The following is a 21,148-nucleotide window of genomic DNA, read 5'->3' as shown; positions in this document are numbered from 1 at the left end:
GGCCGATAACCGTTGTGTCGTCTGCAAATTTTATAATTTTTACTGACTGTTCTGCTTTGGTGCAGTCATTTGTGTAGAGGGAGAAGAGCAGGGGGGAGAGGACACATCCTTGAGGGGCACCGGTGCTAATTGTGCATGTGTTTGACATGAATGCGCCTGCTTTCACCGCCTGTTTCCTTTCAGTCAGGAAGTCAGTGATCCAGGAGCATGTAGGTTCTGGGACTCCTAGTGAATGGAGTTTTGGCTCCAGGATGTGAGGGATGATAGTGTTGAATGCCGAGCTGAAATCAACAAATAGTATCCTTGCATAGGTGCCTGGGCTGTCCAGGTGCTGTAGAATGTGGTGCAGCCCTAGGTTGACTGCATCCTCGACACTTCTGTTTGCTCTGTAGGCAAACTGCAGGGGGTCAAGGTGAGCATTTGTCACAACTCTCAGGTGGTTCAGCACCATACGTTCAAGCACTTTCATGACCACCGATGTTAGTGCAATCGGCCTGTAGTCATTGAGGTCTTTCGCAGTTGAGCTCTTGGGAACCGGGACGATAATTGAGCCTTTGAAGCAGGTGGGGACCTTGCACATTTCTAGTAAAGTGTTGAAAATCCTGGTAAAGATAGGGCGAGCTGTGTTGCACAGGTCTTGAGGGCAGATGGAGACACTCCGTCTGGGCCTCCAGCTTTCCTAGGGTTGACTCTCTTGAACATTCCTTCTACCTCTGTTTGGTCCACCGGAGAGTCTGGGGGTGGCAGTTTTGGAAGGAGGGTGGGCAAGCCGTTTTGCCCCGGTCAGGGGTAGGACTGATGCAGGTAGCTTCCTTCTCGAACCTGCAGTAGAAATCATTCAGCTCGTTCACTCGTTTCTGGTGCATGGTGGAGGGGGTTCGAGAGATCTTGTAGTTGGTTATGGCTTGCATGCCTCTCCAAGCTGACGCGGGGTCGTTGGGTGACAGGTTGTTCGCCAGCTTGTCTGAGAATCTTTTTTTTGCCAGCTTGATTTCCCGTGTTAGGGAGTTCCTGGACTGTTTGTACAGGACAATATCACCACTGCGATAGGCTTCTTCCTTTGCCCGACGGAGCTTTCTGAGTTGACCGCTGAACCATGGCTTGTTGATGTTGAAGGTGCGTGCTGTTTTGATTGGCACGCACAGGTCCTCGCAGAAGCTGATGTAGGCTGTCACTGTGTCGGTCAGATCGTCTAGGTTTGTAGCGGAGGATTCAAAGACTCCCCAGTCTGTGCATTCGAGACAGGCCTGAAGCTTCATTTTTGCCTCGTTTGTCCAGCTTTTGACTGATCTGACCACTGGTTTAGCCGACCTTAGCTTCTGGGTGTAAGTTGGTAGAAGGTGGACTATGCAGTGGTCAGAGAGGCCCAGAGATGCCCGGGGGTTAGCCCGGTAAGTAGACTTGATAGTGGTGTAGCATGGGTCTAAGGTACGTCCTTCCCTGGTGTGGCATCTGACTTGCTGTCTGTACTTCGGTAGCTCTTGGGACAGGTTGGCACTGTTGAAGTCGCCCATCACTATAAGCAGTGCTTCCGGATATTTGAGTTCTGTGTCTGTTATCCTGGTGGCCAGTTGGAGTTGGGCCTCTTTCGCATTTCCTTGGGGAGGTATATACACCCCCACCAGGACTATTGAGGCAAATTCCCGGGGGGGAGGGGAGTAGAATGGGTTGCATTTAATGATGAGTGTCTCCAGTTGAGGGCTGCTTGATTTACTCAGAGTTTTTTAGGACCCAGAGTCCTATTTGCATGCGCCACGGGAGATGCTGAGAGGGATCTAGTTGGATCCCTCACAGCAGGGAGCCACGATATAAGCTAAAAGCTTTTATAAGCAAACGCTGATTTGAAGATGGTGTTGTCCAAGTATCCGAGCTCCAGAATTGATCGCATTATGGGCTTGCTGCATATGCATAATACAGCCAAAGGTTTGGCCACTTGCTCCATCTCGCCCTCTGAGCCACACATAACTCTTCTGTAATTCCGTTGACTGTCTTCAAACATCCAACCAATAGGAAAACCTGACCATATTCTCAACACTCAGATCTCTGTGACTGATGTGTCCACTAGAGCAGGCTGACTTCACTATTAATGCCACGTACACTATTGAAGTAGGTACACTAATTAGAATATGCTGTAATTCTTGCTACATGGCCACATCACAACTATGACACGGTTCTCTTACATGAAAACCCCATTTGCAACCGTAGTGGCATTTGGCGGATGAAGATCAATGACTGAGATGCATCGAACGCAGATTTGCCCTAATATACTTAAAATCAATACATTCGCTGCAACACATGCGCAGTCTGCAGTAAATCACTAGATATGACCACATTCCAGCATGCATGTGACTGAGAATCAGGCCCACTATCTGCACATATGTGGTTTTTTAGAGTTCTGCACACATAGTTGGATTAATGCCCAAAAATTGATGGGCAGAGTTCCACTGTGTGTTCATTAACACGTGTGGGGGTGCTATTCCAAATGTTATGAACAGGAAAAGAGAAAAATAGTTTGTATTGGATGCACTCCTTGTGAACAATCAGACAATTTCTTTGGTATATTCCTTTTTACTAAAAATAGTGGGAGCTCCTTTTATCTTTATTAGGTATGAGGTGGATAAGGAGACTGCCACATGTAGCGAAAATGAGGGGTTAAAATTCACATCGACACACATACATTTAATAATGTTTTCAAAAGAAAGATTTGTGATTTAAAATGTAGGTAGAGAAGACTGTAGGTGATAGTGTTTGGGTGTATATAGGGGTAAATTCCCCACCAGAGTGTTCTCAAAAAATATATTCGTATATCACAATTTGGAACTCATTCTAGTCCCCACCAATTTACACTTTAAATATTTGCCTCAATTGACTTTCAATAGTGTAAATGGCTTCTTTTGTAGATTTAGTGATATTTTAGGAGTGATACAGTGTCTATTCTATTCAATTATAGACACTAAATAGGTTTATTGTGTCTATTTGTACCAATTTGGCATTGTGCCCAGAGATTAAGAAAGAAATATCTCAAATATCTGTGTAGTATCTCAAGAGATAAGGACATGGAGCAGCAGTGCCATCTGCTGAGCAGATTTGTCTATAGAACTTTCTTAATTTAATATATTGCTGCACCACACTGGTACTGAATAGTTGGTGATATAGGGTATACCCTGATAGTTCTTAGTTCAAGTATGCCCTCTATTGTTACAATTGCGCAACACCAATCTCCTAGGTAAAGATACAGATACACCTGGTATAACAATGTTACATGCGGATAATAAATTTCCTACACTAACACCAAACAGTCTATTCTCTAGCACAGTGATTTTCAACCTTTTTACCTTGGGGCACACTAAATAAGTTTAAAAAAATCCCAAGGCACACTATGATCACCACAGGGCAAAACACATTGGCCCCCACAAGAAAAACAAACAAACCTATTGGTCCCCATATAAAAAACAATCACATTGGTCCCCACAGGTAACAAAAATAAAATACATTGGCCCTTTACATGAAAAGAAGAGACCAGTTGAACTGGTGGTGGCTGTAAACTGGTTTGGGCATCTCTAGATCTGGGGGCACACTTGAGAACAGCTCAAGGCACACTAGTGTGCCACGGCACAGTGGTTGAAAAACACTGCTCTAGCACTACAACGGAAAGGACACGTGTTTCACTAGTTTAGCTTCTTCAAGCTGACCACACTTCCGGGTCAGAGACCCAGGAGTCCGCATGCGCAGAGTGACGGGGACGGCGGGGGGCATGCTGGGAGGGATCCGTGACGGATCCCTCACAGTAGCACTGCGGTAAGAAGCCGCTTTAGCAGGGAATCACCAGCTTTTGCTGGCGATTCCCTCCGCAGTGCTGTTACTGCGGAGGGGCAATAGAGCATACAGAAATGCGGTTACGGGTTTTTACCGCATTTCTGTTTTAGAGAATTTTCCCCATGAACTGTAGAACACCATATTTGTAGTGCACTATAATATGTATAATGTATAATTCATGTGCACAGTCTGGAACCTAATCCCTATAGTTGGAGGTGGGAGCTCAGGCAGTGGGGCCCACCAGGGGTTTACTCTATGCCCCTGTAGGCCAGTCCGACACTGTGTGTATTTATGTGTATAACCGCAGGTACTCCAACAGGGGTGCAAGCGCTGCGCTTGCAAACCCAGACAGTATTTTAATTTGGATAATGATGGTATGTGTAAATCAATAATTTCTATTTTCCTTTGACTCTTGTTAATTTGACTCCAAGTCTGTGCTGACATAATTGTACTAATCTGCCCTTATCTTTGTCTAGTCACTAACCTTATGTGCATGGGTCCTGCCGCCGGGCCCTAGGCCCATCTACCCCCAAAGGTGGATACTGCCTATAAACATCTCCGCAATAGCACCCAGAATCACCCCCAGCACCGCCGACAGCGCAGTCCTCTTCTCTGCTCCTCTTGCTTTCCGCTGAGGGAGCTGATCTTCTGCCAAGCTGTGGGATGCCGGGACAGGCAACCGGTAGATACAATACTAAGTGAGTAAGGAGTGGGTGCCTCACATCCCTCACTATGCAGCGCACACATCTCACAGCTTTCTTTCCAATCAGTGCCGCCTTTTAAATGCTGTCGCCAATAGACAGGTGCCTAAAGCTGCATAATGGTAGCTCTGGCACTGCCCGGGAACAGCCGGTGTGTAGTGCTGGTGTGAAATGGTCCTGGGACAAAATCCCGGAACCCATGCCCCGGGGTTTCAGCCCTGCTAGCTACCAGGGTACTGGCCAGTATAAATGGTGCAGGGACATGTCCTTCCCAGGTTGCCTCTGCTGATTCGGATCGGCTATGCAGGGCAACATCCTGAGGCATCACACAGTGCGGAGGAAGACACTGCGAAGGGATGCAAAGCATTTTTTTAGTGTCCATGTCAACTGTGTTGACATTTGGGATTAAAAAATGTGAAAAACCCCATGTTGAACTTTGACTGTCGACCTAGCCCATGTCGACCAAATGCATGTCTCGACATAATGACCTGTCAACTTAACCCCATGTTGACTTTAGTGCTGTCGACCCTGTGATCCATATCCAATTAGGTTTTATCATAATGACATCACAGAATGGCCTTACAGACAGACTTGACAAACAGACGCACCTAATTCATTTTCATGATTTGGGGCCCTGACACCACAAGGGGTGCATTTTTGTTATTGGAAACCCTGCCATCATTTTCATTTTGATAATGAAGGGTATGTGTGCCAAGTTTAGTCTAAATGTCAAGCAGCGAGGATTCACCTCTATGTCGGCTACCATGGGACCTAAACTTTTACTGAAACATAAGTTCTGCTCCTTAGGTTAAGCATCTCTTATTTTAGCTATGTGTACTTTCTGAGGTCAGATATGGGTACTTGTTTCCTAGCACGGCCACAATCGCGGGCATCGTGTGTCATTTTTAGTGGTATACGACGCGACCGACGCGATGCCCCCGATTTTCCCATTGAAATGCATTGAAAATAGTCAAAATCGCGTCGGTCGCGTCGTATGCGGCTAAAAAAGCCTTAAATGGTCCAGACGCGATGCCCACGATTTCCCCATAGGAAACAATGTTAAATGGCTCAATGTACCCGCAATGCCCCCGATTTCTCATAGGGAACAATGTTAACTACCTCAATTTCACCAAATCATCATAGGGAACAATGGTAAATGGGCCAGAAAGCCCCAAAAACACCCCAGAACAGTGAAATGTCCCCCCAAAAGTACTTTACGCCACCCCACGATCAACGCGAACCCGAAGTGTGGCGAGCGCAGCGAGCCCGCGAGGGGCGGCGGTACGCGTCCTCCGACCTTTTTATACCCCCACTATCCACGTCGGCGTGGAGTTGAGAATAGAATAGTGTGGCGAGCGTAGTGAGCCACTGAGCCCGAAGCATGGCGAGCGCAGCGAGCCCCGCGAGGGGACGCGGATACCTTCACAGGTAAACGCGTCCCTTCGCGGGCTTCAAAGGGATCCGCGTGCGCTCGCCACGCTTCAGGCTCGGTGGCTCGCTGCGCTCGCCACACTATTCTATTCTCAACTCCACGCCGACGTGGATAGTGGGGGTATGAAAAGGTCGGAGGACGCGTACCGCTGCCGCTCGCCACGCTTCGGGTTCGCGTTGATCGTGGGGTGCCGTAAAATACTTTTGGGGGGACATTTCACTGTTCAGGGGTGTTTTGGGGGGTTTATGGCCCATTTAACATTGTTCCCTATGATGATTTGGGTAAATTGACCCATTTAACATTGTTTCCTATGGGAAATCGGGGGCATCGCGGCTAAATTGAGGCATTTAACATTGTTCCCTATCGGGAAATCGCGGGCATCGCGTCGCGACCATCGCACCCGATTTTTTAGTGCTTGCGATGGCCGCGATGCCCCCGATATTTCCTCACGATGCCCACGATCATGATCGTTGTGGCCGTGCTAGGAAACAAGTACCCAAATATGCTTTCCTCACATCTGCATACATCCCAACATTGAAACTGTATAGATTGGGATGAAAAAGGGGGCGTGACCTTGCCCGGATGCCATGGCCCCAAGCCACGCCCAGTTTTTTGTCAATAAGTGGGCATGGCCAGTGTTGTGTGAACTGCTGGCCATGTCTCCAGCCCCTCGGTCTCTCTAAATTAGGCATATCCAAACTATGGCCCTCCAGCTGTTTTGAATCTACAAGTCCCATAATGCCTTGCCACAGTTTTGCTATTAGGGAATGCTAAAACTATGGCAAGGCATGCTGGGATGTGTAGTTTCACAACAGCTTGAGGGCCACAGTTTGGACATGCCTGCTCTAAATAGATGCTGTGGGCATGCGCATAGCCTTCCAACTGCCCCAACCACCTTGGGACACTGCCGGCATCGGGCTGGAACGTCTCAATAAACTGGGATGGTCCTGCAAATATCGGGACAGTTGGGAGGTATACAGCTGTTATTCTTTTAGATGGAATTAGCTAATTGCTTTATTTATTATTCAGCAATGCTGCTTTAAGATCAGAACCGCACTCTCTCTCATATATTCATATATATATATATATATATATATATATATACATATATATATATATATATACACACAGGAGCAGAGGGGGGGTCTGGCAACTCCACTTAATACGATTGCTTTGGCGGGTGCCCGCTATCTGCTGACGCACTGTCAGCGATACACACTTCCAAAATTCAGCCGCACTCCAGCCTTGAAAAAACTAATCTTTTATTTGAACACAGCAAACAGCAACGTTTCAATACTTGGTAGTATTTGCCTGAGGAAAATACTACCAAGTATTGAAACGTTGTTGTTTGCTGTGTTCAAATAAAAGATTCGTTTTTTCAAGGCTGGAGTGTGGCTGAATTTTGGAAGTGTGTGTGTCTATATATATATATATATATATATATATATATATATATATATATATATATATATATATATATATATATATATTTATATATATATATACATATATATATATATATATATATATATATATATATATATATATATATATATATACAGTCCAGGTGATCCAGCACAGCCAATTCAGCAAGATACTCCAACAGAGATACAGCACTCCAGCCACTTAAACACAAACTTTCTTTATTGTGAATAAAACAGCAATGTTTCAATACACTCAAGTATTATCGTCAGCCTGACGATAATACTTGAGTGTATTGAAACGTTGCTGTTTTATTCACAATAAAGAAAGTTCGTGTTTAAGTGGCTGGAGTGCTGTACCTCTGTTGGAGAGTATATATATATATATATATATATATATATATATATATAGTAGCAGGGGTGGGCCCGGCACTCTGTTTCAAAAAGTCCAAATACTTGCTGGGGTAACCATCCAATGGTGATAGCAGCACCAGGGTAGATATACAGGCAAAAACGGCGGTACTCTCCAGACTTGTTTTCAAGGATTAAAAGAAAGCCTTTATTGATCCTACGGCGTTTCGGGTTTCCCCGTTCTCAAGGACATACAAATGGCAAATGAACAGTACACACTTTTAAAACAGTAAACCACACCCCCATTACCCGCCCCCTGTCATTAGATTTAAAAGTAGGCAGCTGGACTCATCACCTCCTGCACACCGCTCCTATCTCCACCTGCTATAGCAGGATTTTCAGCGTAAGGGTAATCACCCCAGTGTGTCGGACACGCCGTAGTTCGGCGCCAGCAGGGAACGCTGGATGTCAACGTCATTAAGCTGGAAACAGCATGTAGATGCTGATTGGAGGAGCTGAGCGCGGCGCGCGGCTTGGTGGGTAGTCAAGACGCCGTATCCAGGCAACCGATCCCGGTACCTGGGAGATATATAAAATACAGAAATTAATAAAAAAACATATACAATTAAAATGTCTAGACTATGTGTGCAAGAACATGCTGCCAGAAGAGAAACAGCACGTGAGATATTGGATACCATAAGGATTTAACCATTTAAGACAAAAAAGGAAAAGGTCGACACAATGTCGATACTGTAAAATATAGCTTAAATTGTATCCAAAATCGCACAGTGAACAGAGGATGCATAAAGGACTAGTATAATAGAAAACTATATAAGACAATATGAATTTAGATATTCTATATACTTATAAATGATGTTCCTGAAGCATAGAATTTCCTTAACAATTATCATACAAATTTACACAAGATCACCAAGGGCAGTAATGCATAACATGAATGCTAGCAAGGAAATGAAATGATTTTTTCAAAGATAAAAAAGAGGAAGAAAAAGGAATGCAGGAAATATACAAGGGGAACATGAGTTTATAAGAAACATTGGAGCCCCAATGTCTCATTTAGCCCTTTTGGGGATATTGTATTTAATCTAAATATCCACCTACATTCAAGTTGTAGTAATTTTTTATTTCGATTACCCCCTCTCAAAGATAAGGGTACTTGGTCAATGATCATAGACCTCATACTGGCAACGCTATGACCCTGGTTAATACAGTGACGTGCGACAGGTTGGTCGCTACGGCCACTCGTGAGACCCTGATGTATGGCTGACCTATGCTGGGCCATACGCTCCTTAAAGGAGCATTGTGTCTTCCCAACATAGGTCAAGCCACACGGACATGTAAGAGTGTATATTACATGGGTGGAATGACATGAGACAGGATGGTTAATCTGCATTTTCTTCCCTGAATGTGGGTGATTAAAAGTAGTACCCACTGACATAGAACGACAGGTAAGACAACCGAGGCATCGGAAGCAACCGTTTTTTCTTCCTAGAAATTTAGGGCCACTTGGTTTGTTCCATCCACTAATGTCCAATTTCACTACATGGTCACGTATATTCTTACCGCGGGTATAACTAGGCATTAATGTAGTATTACTTAATTGTGACAGATCTTTATCAGTGGACAGGATTGGCCAAAACCTCTTGGCTTGAGCTGTATTTTTGTTACTCCTGATATTATACCTATTGACCCATGGTATACGGGTCTTAGTATTATCTCTGGGCAGATGTTGACTATTTAATAACTGCGAACGCGATAGTTGCATAACCTTCGCCTTGGTCTTAATCAGAGCATCTACTGGGTATCCTCTGTCGACAAAACGGATAACCATGTCATCCAGGGCTGAGTCTATCATCGACTCATCGGAGGTTATTCTCCGCACTCTCAACATTTGGGAGTACGGTAACCCCCTACGGGTAGGTACAGGGTGGAAGCTTTCATTGCGGAGGACAGTATTGCGGTCAGTGATTTTCCTATAAAGGGATGTTTGTATATGACCTTCCTTGACACAGATATTTACGTCAAGGAATTGTACCTCACTTGCATCCATGTGCGTGGTGAACTTGATCACATCAGAAGACAAATTGTGTGTATTTAACAAATCTGTGAGGGCCTGCGGCTCTCCCCGCCATAATAACAAGAGATCATCTATGTAGCGATGATAAAGAATGAGCTCGGTCTTTAAACAGCCCTGCTGATAGAATAAACGCTGTTCTACCTGGTGCATAAATATGTTTGCATATGCAGGAGCCACAGGGGACCCCATAGCACACCCCGATATTTGTAGAAAAAACCTCGCATCAAATACAAAATAATTTCTTGTTAAAATAAGACTCAGCAATTTCAACAACAATGACACTGGAGGACCATCATAGTCATACAAGTCCCCTATAAATTTGCGAACCGCCTCCACACCTGCATCATGAGGGATGCAGGTGTAGAGACTGGTTACATCAGCAGTACAAATGCAGGTAAATTGAGACAGTTCTGTACTATCATGAAGTCCATCCAATTTTTTCAATAGATCAGTGGTATCCCTTAAATAACTTGACATTTTTTGCACATATGGGTTTAACACACTGTCTAAATATGCTGCTGTAGGGTGGAATAAGGACCCACAGGCCGAAATTATTGGCCGGCCAGGTGGGCGTTCCCTATTCTTGTGTACCTTTGGGATTGTGTAGAACAAAGGCACAACAGGATGCTCAACCATCAAAGCTCTACCCAGTTCATTACAAATGTCACCTTTAGTAACTGCCTCATGCAAGACAATATCAAGTTCACGTTTATACAGAGAGGTGGGGTCTTGTGATAATACCTGATAGATGTCGGCATCACCCAGTTGACGATTACATTCCTCTCTGTAGTCTTGTACATCTTGGACAATTACAGCTCCCCCTTTGTCTGTACTTCGTACCACTATGTCCCTCTGTTTTGATAAGTCCAATAAGGCACTTCTTTGAGCGCTAGAGAGGTTATGACGGTAGTGGTTTGCGGGCGTCTTGGTGACTTCTCCCATCTGTGACAGAAGGCGTGAGAAAGTTTTTATCGAGGGGTTTGTGGAAACCGGATCAAATCTGGATGGTGGTATAAATTTTTTCACTTGAGCTGGAATGGTGTTCTTTATAGCTTGATCAGTGGAATCTGGCTGTTTTTTGCCGAAATATTCCTTTAGTCGTAGGGAACGTTGAAATTTATATGCATCAACCTTCCATTGGAAGGGATCAAGTTCACATGTGGGTATGAATGATAGTCCCAACGAAAGCACATCCTCCTCCTGTTTAGTGAGGGGTACTTGCGATAAATTAAAGACTAATTCTTTGCCTTGCGGGGCGGACATTGCCTTAATTCGACGGTTTTGTCCCGCCCTCCGCGTCCTCTTCCTTTTGGGTAAGGGGGAGGAATTTGCCCCCGTCCACCTAAAGGGCCACTTGCCTGGTTGGTGGATGACGTGGTGGCATCAGATTCATTAGCCGACGTGGATGAGTCATTAGTGGGATGTTGTGGTCTGAATCGGCCCCGGCGTTTAGCAGGTTTAGATGAATATTGCTGCCGCTGATTAGACAGGATCCAATTGTAAACTTGCTTCTGATCATAATCGAGTTGCACCTTGCGCATTTTTTCTTTTTTAACCCCTTCCTGACACAGAATGTTTTTGCCTTCCTGACAGAGCCCTTTTTTTCAAATCTGACATGTATCACTTAAGTGGGGATAACTTTTTTTTGCTTTTACTTATCCCAGTGATTTTGAGATTGTTTTTTCGTGACACATTGTACTTCAAGTTAGTGGTAAATTTTCGTCGATACAGTCTGTGTTTTTTTGTGAAAAATACCAAAATGTCGGAAAAAAATGGAAAATTTAGCAATTTGCAAAATGTTAAATTTTCTGCTTGTGAGACAAATAATCATACTACTCAAAATAGTTAATAACTAACATAGACCATATGTCTACTTTATGTTTCCATCATTATTTCAACTTCCTTTTAATTTTTTTGGACACTAGGAGGCTTACAATATGAATAGCAAATTTTCAAATTTTCAAGAAAATTTCAAACACTGATTTTTTTAGGGACCAGTTCAGTTCTGATGTGACTTTGAGGGACTTGTATGTGAGACACCCCCATAAATGATACCATTTCAAAAACTGCACCCCTCACAGTATTCAAAACAGCATTTTGGAAGTTTGTTAACCCTTTAGGTGTTTCACAGGAATTAAAACAAAGTGTAGGTGAAATTTCAAAATTTCATTTTTTTTGCAGATTTGCAATTTTAATACATTTTTCTAAGGAACACAGTACATTTTACTAGAGAAATGTGACTAAAAATTGATTCCCCCAATTCTTTTGTTTTCATAAATATCCTATATGTGGCCCTAGTGTGCACGTTGACCAAACCACAGGCTTCATAATAGAAGGAGCACCTACTTGATTTTGGAGCCTCCTTTTTATGAGATTATTTTTTAGGCACCATGTAGGTTTCTAGGCACCATAAGATGCTAAAAGTTAGGAACCCCCCCACAAGTGACCCCATTTTGCAAACTACACCCCTCAGGGAATTCATCTAGGGGTATAGTGTACATTTCAAACCCCCAGGGGTTTCACCAATTGTGGTACAACTGGGCAGTGAAAATGAAAAATTAATTTTTTTACACAAAAATGCAGTTCTGGCTCCAAATTTGTCATTTTCACAAGGAATGAAGGAGACAAAGCACCCCAAAATCTGTGCCCCAATTTCTCCCGAGTACGGCAATGCCTCACATGTGACCAAAAAATACCAGTTGGGTGCATGGCAGGACTCAGAAGGGAAGGAGTGATTTTTGGATTTTGCAGCTCAGATTCTGGTGGAATGTTGGTGGGTGCTATGTCGCATTAGCAAGACCCCCGAAGCACCAATACAGTGGAAGCCCCCCACAAGTGACCCCATTTTGCAAACTACACCCCTCAGGGAATTCATCTAGGGGTATAGTGTACATTTCAAACCCCCAGGGGTTTCACCAATTTTGATACAACTGGGCTGTGCAAATGAAAAATTACATTTTTTACACAAAAATGCAGTTCTGGCTCAAAATTTTTCATTTTCACAAGGAATGAAGGTGACATAGCACCCCAAAATCTGTGCCCCAATTTCTCCCGAGTATGGCAATGCCTCACATGTGACCAAAAAATACCAGTTGGGTGCATGGCAGGACTCAGAAGGGAAGGAGTGATATTTGGATTTTGCAGCACAGATTCTGGTGGAATGTTGGTGGGTGCTATGTCGCATTAGCAAGACCCCCAAAGCACCAATACAGTGGAACCCCCCCACAAGTGACCCCATTTTGCAAACTACACCCCTCAGGGAATTCATCTAGGGGTATAGTGTACATTTCAAACCCCCAGGGGTTTCACCAATTTTGATACAACTGGGCAGTAAAAATGAAAAATTACATTTTTTTACACAAAAATGCAGTTCTGGCTCAAAATTTTTCATTTTCATAAGGTATGAAGGAGAAAAAGCACCCCAAAATCTGTGCCCCAATTTCTCCCGAGTATGGCAATGCCTCATATGTGACCAAAAAATACCAGTTGGGTGCATGGCAGGACTCAGAAGGGAAGGAGTGATTTTTGGTGGTGGAATGTTGGTGGGTGCTATGTCGCATTAGCAAGACCCCCAAAGCACCAATACAGTGGAACCCCCCCACAAGTGACCCCATTTTGCAAACTACACCCCTCAGGGAATTTATCTAGGGGTATAGTGTACATTTCAAACCCCCAGGGGTTTCACCAATTTTGATACAACTGGGCAGTGAAAATGAAAAATTACATTTTTTTACACAAAAATGCAGTTCTGGCTCCAAATTTGTCATTTTAACAAGGAATGAAGTAGAAAAAGCACCCCAAAATCTGTGCCCCAATTTCTCCCGAGTACGGCAATGCCTCACATGTGACCAAAAAATACCAGTTGGGTGCATGGCAGGACTCAGAAGGGAAGGAGTGATTTTTGGATTTTGCAGCTCAGATTCTGGTGGAATGTTGGTGGGTGCTATGTCGCATTAGCAAGACCCCCGAAGCACCAATACAGTGGAAGCCCCCCACAAGTGACCCCATTTTGCAAACTACACCCCTCTGGGAATTCATCTAGGGGTATAATGTACATTTCAAACCCCCAGGGGTTTCACCAATTTTGATACAACTGGGCTGTGCAACTGAAAAATTACATTTTTTACACAAAAATGCAGTTCTGGCTCAAAATTTTTCATTTTCACAAGGAATGAAGGAGACAAAGCACCCCAAAATCTGTGCCCCAATTTCTCCCGAGTATGGCAATGCCTCACATGTGACCAAAAAATACCAGTTGGGTGCATGGCAGGACTCAGAAGGGAAGGAGTGATAGTTGGATTTTGCAGCACAGATTCTGGTGGAATGTTGGTGGGTGCTATGTCGCATTAGCAAGACCCCCAAAGCACCAATACAGTGGAACCCCCCCACAAGTGACCCCATTTTGCAAACTACACCCCTCAGGGAATTCATCTAGGGGTATAGTGTACATTTCAAACCCCCAGGGGTTTCACCAATTTTGATACAACTGGGCAGTGAAAATGAAAAATTACATTTTTTTACACAAAAATGCAGTTCTGGCTCAAAATTTTTCATTTTCATAAGGTATGAAGGAGAAAAAGCACCCCAAAATCTGTGCCCCAATTTCTCCCGAGTATGGCAATGCCTCATATGTGACCAAAAAATACCAGTTGGGTGCATGGCAGGACTCAGAAGGGAAGGAGTGATTTTTGGTGGTGGAATGTTGGTGGGTGCTATGTCGCATTAGCAAGACCCCCAAAGCACCAATACAGTGGAACCCCCCCACAAGTGACCCCATTTTGCAAACTACACCCCTCAGGGAATTCATCTAGGGGTATAGTGTACATTTCAAACCCCCAGGGGTTTCACCAATTTTGATACAACTGGGCAGTGAAAATGAAAAATTACATTTTTTTACACAAAAATGCAGTTCTGGCTCCAAATTTGTCATTTTAACAAGGAATGAAGTAGAAAAAGCACCCCAAAATCTGTGCCCCAATTTCTCCCGAGTACGGCAATGCCTCACATGTGACCAAAAAATACCAGTTGGGTGCATGGCAGGACTCAGAAGGGAAGGAGTGATTTTTGGATTTTGCAGCTCAGATTCTGGTGGAATGTTGGTGGGTGCTATGTCGCATTAGCAAGACCCCCGAAGCACCAATACAGTGGAAGCCCCCCACAAGTGACCCCATTTTGCAAACTACACCCCTCTGGGAATTCATCTAGGGGTATAATGTACATTTCAAACCCCCAGGGGTTTCACCAATTTTGATACAACTGGGCTGTGCAACTGAAAAATTACATTTTTTACACAAAAATGCAGTTCTGGCTCAAAATTTTTCATTTTCACAAGGAATGAAGGAGACAAAGCACCCCAAAATCTGTGCCCCAATTTCTCCCGAGTATGGCAATGCCTCACATGTGACCAAAAAATACCAGTTGGGTGCATGGCAGGACTCAGAAGGGAAGGAGTGATTTTTGGATTTTGCAGCTCAGATTCTGGTGGAATGTTGGTGGGTGCTATGTCGCATTAGCAAGACCCCCGAAGCACCAATACAGTGGAAGCCCCCCACAAGTGACCCCATTTTGCAAACTACACCCCTCTGGGAATTCATCTAGGGGTATAATGTACATTTCAAACCCCCAGGGGTTTCACCAATTTTGATACAACTGGGCAGTGAAAATGAAAAATTAAATTTTTTACACAAAAATGCAGTTCTGGCTCAAAATTTTTCATTTTCAGAAGGTATGAAGGAGAAAAAGCACCCCAAAATCTGTGCCCCAATTTCTCCCGAGTACGGCAATGCTTCATGTGTGACCAAAAAATGGCAGGACTCAGAAGGGAAGGAGTGATATTTGGATTTTGCAGCTCAGATTCTGGTGGAATTTTGGTGGGTGCTATGTTGCATTAGCAAGACCCACGAAGCACCAATACAGTGGAACCCCCCCACAAGTGACCCCATTTTGCAAACTACACCCCTCAGGGAATTCATCTAGGGGTATAGTGTACATTTCAAACCCCCAGGGGTTTCACCAATTTTGATACAACTGGGCAGTGAAAATGAAAAATTACATTTTTTTACACAAAAATGCAGTTCTGGCTCAAAATTTTTCATTTTCATAAGGTATGAAGGAGAAAAAGCACCCCAAAATCTGTGCCCCAATTTCTCCCGAGTACGGCAATGCTTCATGTGTGACCAAAAAATGGCAGGATTTAGAAGGGAAGGAGTGATATTTGGATTTTGCAGCTCAGATTCTGGTGGAATTTTGGTGGGTGCTATGTCGCATTAGCAAGACCCCCGAAGCACCAATACAGTGGAACCCCCCACAAGTGACCCCATTTTGCAAACTACACCCCTCAGGGAATTCATCTAGGGGTATAGTGTACATTTCAAACCCCCAGGGGTTTCACCAATTTTGATACAACTGGGCAGTGAAAATGAAAAATTACATTTTTTTACACAAAAATGCAGTTCTGGCTCAAAATCTTTCATTTTCATAAGGTATGAAGGAGAAAAAGCACCCCAAAATCTGTGCCCCAATTTCTCCCGAGTACGGCAATGCCTCACATGTGACCAAAAAATACCAGTTGGGTGCATGGCAGGACTCAGAAGGGAAGGAGTGATTTTTGGATTTTGCGGCTCAGATTCTGGTGGAATGAATGGTGGGTGCTATGTGGCATTAGCAAGACCCCCGAAGCACGGTGAAATGATGAACCTAAAAATCCATAGATGTGTGGTATATTTTAAAACACTCCTTTATACATAGGCCGGGTTTGTCGGGGCAAGTGTCACACTGGAAAATAGTTTGCTTTCTTATTCCCTTTTTATAGCAAACTTTGCACCTTTTTTGTGTCCTGCCCTTTTTTCCAGTGGAGGGGATTTCATCAGGAAAATGCTGCCCTGGTACAATACGGGGGCCAGTACTAGAAGTACTGGGGCCCTCTGCCTGCTGGTTCCCAAATTTTAGGCCCTTTATGACTTCCTCTTGAAAGTGCATAAATGTCCCCCTCTGGCCGGTAGAACGGAATAGCACGTAAGCGTTATACAGTGCCATCTGGATGATATACACGGCCAGCTTCTTGTACCAGATTTTTGTTTTCCGCAGGGCACTGTACGGCTTCAGTACCTGATCTGAAAGATCCACTCCGCCCATGTACCTATTGTGATCCAGGATACAATTAGGTTTTGAGGTGTGGGTACTGGTACCTCGTACAGGGACGGAGGTGGTACTGTCTCCGTGAATTGTTGTCAGTATAAGGACTTCCCTCTTGTCCTTATATTTGACCAACAACATATTTTCGGTGCATATTCCCCTGCTTTCACCCCCTCTCATTACTTGGGCAATGTGCGTTTTTGGGAGGCCTCTTTGGTTCTTGCGCACAGTACCGCAAGCTGCTGTACCTCTTGAACCAAGGGCCTTAAACAGGGGGATGCTGGTGTAAAAGTTATCCACATAGAGGTGATAACCCTTATCCAGGAAGGGGTGCACTAAATCCCAGACAATTTTTCCACTAACACCTACGAGGGAGGGGGGGCATTCTGGCGGTTCAATTCTTGAATCCTTCCCTTCATATACCCTAAACCTGTGGGTGTACCCTGAGGTGCTTTCACACAGCTTATACATTTTTATGCCATACCTTGCCCTCTTACTGGGAAGGTACTGGCGGAATTTAACCCTTCCTTTAAAATGTATAAGGGACTCGTCTATGCAAATGAATTTATCTGGGATGTACATCTCTTCAAATTTGGCACTGAAGTGATCAATGACCGGCCTGACTTTGAATAGCCGGTCAAAGGTGGGATCATCTCTGGGTGGGCACTGTGCATTATCGTTGTAATGCAAAAATTTAAGGATTAACTCAAAACGATTCCGGGTCATGGCCATACGGTAAAGTGGGGTGCTGTACAGAACATCTGTACTCCAATATTGCCTAATTTCTGGCTTTTTTACTATGCCCATATGAAACACCAGACCCCAAAACGTCATCATCTCTACTGCATCTACAGGGGTCCACCTAGCAAATGATGACGTGGGGTTTTGAGCAATAAACTGCTGGGCATATAAATTAGTTTGGTCCACCATTAAATTTATAAAATCATCAGAGAAAAATAATTTGAAAAAGTCAATTTCTCTGAGACCTGTGGAATCAAATTGGATTCCTGGGATGGCCAAATACTCAGGAACCTGGGGCTCAAAATTGTTTGGTGGTGGGGTCCATACGAGATCAATTATTGGGGGGGGGGGGGTCTCAGCTGCTCTACGGGGGCGTCTTTGAGGGGGTCCCTCATCACTAGAGGAGAAAGAGGAGCTTAAGATGAATCCTTCAAATTCCCTGCTTGCCTCACTGGCTGTGTCAGAGTCAGAGGCAAGCATGGCATATGCCTCCTCCGCTGAATACATTCTTCTGGATGACTGGGATGACATTTGGGATGACATTTGGGATGACATTTGGGATGCCATTTTTATTTTTGTGTTTCTGGTAGTGAAATGTTTCAACACGTGTATAGTGTAGGGGGGGTACAAACTTTATTTCAATGTAGTATGTAGTGTGTAGTGTGTATGTAGTGCAGAAAAAAAAAAAAAAAAAAGGTCCTGCGCCAAAAATTGAGCACAGATGTTGGTCAGTAACGTCCGTCACTGAACAGCGCTCAAAGGCAACAGGAATTTGATCAAAAAAATTTGATCAAAAAAAATTAAAAAAAGACCCCACAGCACCCTCAAAAAAAAAAAAAAAGGTGATCAGTGATGCGACACTGATTACCAGTGAGGGGCAGCAGGTGCACAACCTTTGGTGCAACTGACAGTGCAACTGGCAGGTATATATAAAAAAAAAAAACCCTGCAGCCCCAAAAAGGGGGGGTAGCAGACACAAAATATAGCACTCTCTATCACTATCTCTCTATCTCTCTATCTCTCACTATCTATGACTATCTATCACTCTATGACACTGCAGCAGCAGCACTGACAGTTATATATATAAAAAAAAACCCTGCAGCCCCAAAAAGGGGGGGTAGCAGACACAAAATATAGCACTCTCTATCACTATCTCTCTATCTCTCTATCTCTCACTCACTATCTATCACTATCTATCACTCTATGACACTGCAGCAGCAGCACTGACAGTTATATATATATATAAAAAAAAAACCTGCAGCCCCAAAATGGGGGGTAGCAGACTCAAAATATAGCACTCTCTATCACTATCTCTCTATCTCTCACTATCTATCACTATCTATCACTCTATGACACTGCAGCAGCAGCACTGACAGTTATATATATATATAAAAAAAAACCTGCAGCCCCAAAAAGGGGGGGTAGCAGACACAAAATATAGCACTCTCTATCACTATCTCTCTATCTCTCTATATCTCACTATCTATCACTATCTATCACTCTATGACACTGCAGCAGCAGCACTGACAGTTATATATATATATAAAAAAAAACCTGCAGCCCCAAAAAGGGGGGGTAGCAGACACAAAATATAGCACTCTCTATCACTATCTCTCTATCTCTCTATCTCTCACTATCTATCACTATCTATCACTCTCTATCTCTCTATCACACTGCAGCAGCAGCAGGAAGTCACAAGAAGTCAGATCCAGGAAGCATCCAGCACGCTACAAGCAGTGATCAGGTGATCAGGTAAGGTATTTGCAAGGATCAGGTAAGTATTTGCAAGGATCAGGTCAGTATCACGGCAGATAGGCACGGTGACCGCTCTGCACGCAATTCCAGACCGGAATGGCGTCTGCAGCGCAGTCACCGTTAGTTTAAATGTCGCGCCTTGGCTGTGATTGGTCCGTGGGTCCCACGGACCAATCACATCCTTGGGGGCAGGTGGGGTGAGGTGTCGTCGTCACCGATGACCCCCTCATGCCCCCTGACGCCCGGCGGTGATTGACACCTGTGTTACCGAGCGTCTGATTCGCTGGTAACACAGGAAAACGCTGTGAATGGCTGTTCACACTGAACAGCCAATCACAGCGATCGCCGACGGGGGGGCGGCATCGCAGCCCCCCCTGGGCATGCAGGGACATGTCTGCTGTCAGGGACAGCAGACATCGTCCCTCTGTCACTGCGTCTCTAGACGCAGTGACAGTTTAAAGTCATGACGTACATTTATGCCATGTGTCGGGAAGTACATCCCGGCCATGACGTAAATGTACGTCAAATGTCGGGAAGGGGTTAAAGGTGATCAATTCTCGACGATATTTGTCCAATTGTTCCTGGATTTTGTCCATCCAATTATTTGTACTATCCTGTGTTAAGACTTTCTTGTGTGTTTGTTCAAATTCATGTATCTTTGTCTCATACTCTTTCTGCTCTCTGGTAGCTTCTTCAATGACCAATAAAATGAGGTCCATTGAACATTTGTTAAGGATTGATATCCAACGCTTACAAAAGTTCACATTGTATTTCCCGATGGTGGGGGTGTTCTTTATTCGGAACCCCCGTGGGATCTGTTTCAGTCGGTAGTAGTCCGATAGTGTGACACTGTGATATATAAAGTCACATTCGCGTTGTTTTAGTTTCACCAGTTGTTGAGCTAAAATTTCAGGAGTAAAGGCTGGTAGATCATCCTCCAGACGCCTTTTAGACAGTATAGATTCAGCCTCGGCACCACTGAAGGAAAGAAACTCCTGCACATTAACTTGCATCAATTCTACAGCCTCCTCAAGCAGCTGACTCGCTTCCATAATTGTATCCAGACAAAGTGCACACAAGCTTGTAACTTGATAGACACAGGGCGCAGTCCAAATAGAAAGGTGATTACTCACTTATTGCAGGTGCCATGGCAAGGCATAATCTAGGCAAAGGTAGCCACATATGCCATTATCATAGTAGCAGGGGTGGGCCCGGCACTCTGTTTCAAAAAGTCCAAATACTTGCTGGGGTAACCATCCAATGGTGATAGCAGCACCAGGGTAGATATACAGGCAAAAACGGCGGTACTCTCCAGACTTGTTTTCAAGTCTGGAGAGTACCGCCGTTTTTGCCTGTATATATATATATATATATATATATATTTTTTTTTTTTTAAATTATATATATATATAGTTTGTGGAGTCGGCCCGGCACTCTCCTTGGTAGGCAACTGCCCGGGTGCCTTCTGGAACTGAAGGATAGCAGAAGTCGAAGAAAACAGCAGTGGCACTCAAACGGGAACTTTTAAAAAAAATATATTTGTCACAGCAAACGGACCTACGTTTCGGGGATTACACGCTCCTTTGTCAAGGTGAAAAAGGTATTGCTTTTTCACCTTGACAAAGGGGCGTGTAATCCCCGAAACGTAGGTCCATTTGCTGTGACAAATATATTTCTCTGACATGCAGCAGGGACCACTGGC

Source organism: Crinia signifera, chromosome 1, assembly GCF_055691185.1.
Source record: "Crinia signifera chromosome 1, ASM5569118v1, whole genome shotgun sequence".
In the NCBI taxonomy this organism is placed as follows: Eukaryota; Metazoa; Chordata; class Amphibia; order Anura; family Myobatrachidae; genus Crinia; species Crinia signifera.
The sequence above is the reverse complement of the archived record's forward strand: the minus strand, read 5'-3'. Positions refer to the sequence as shown.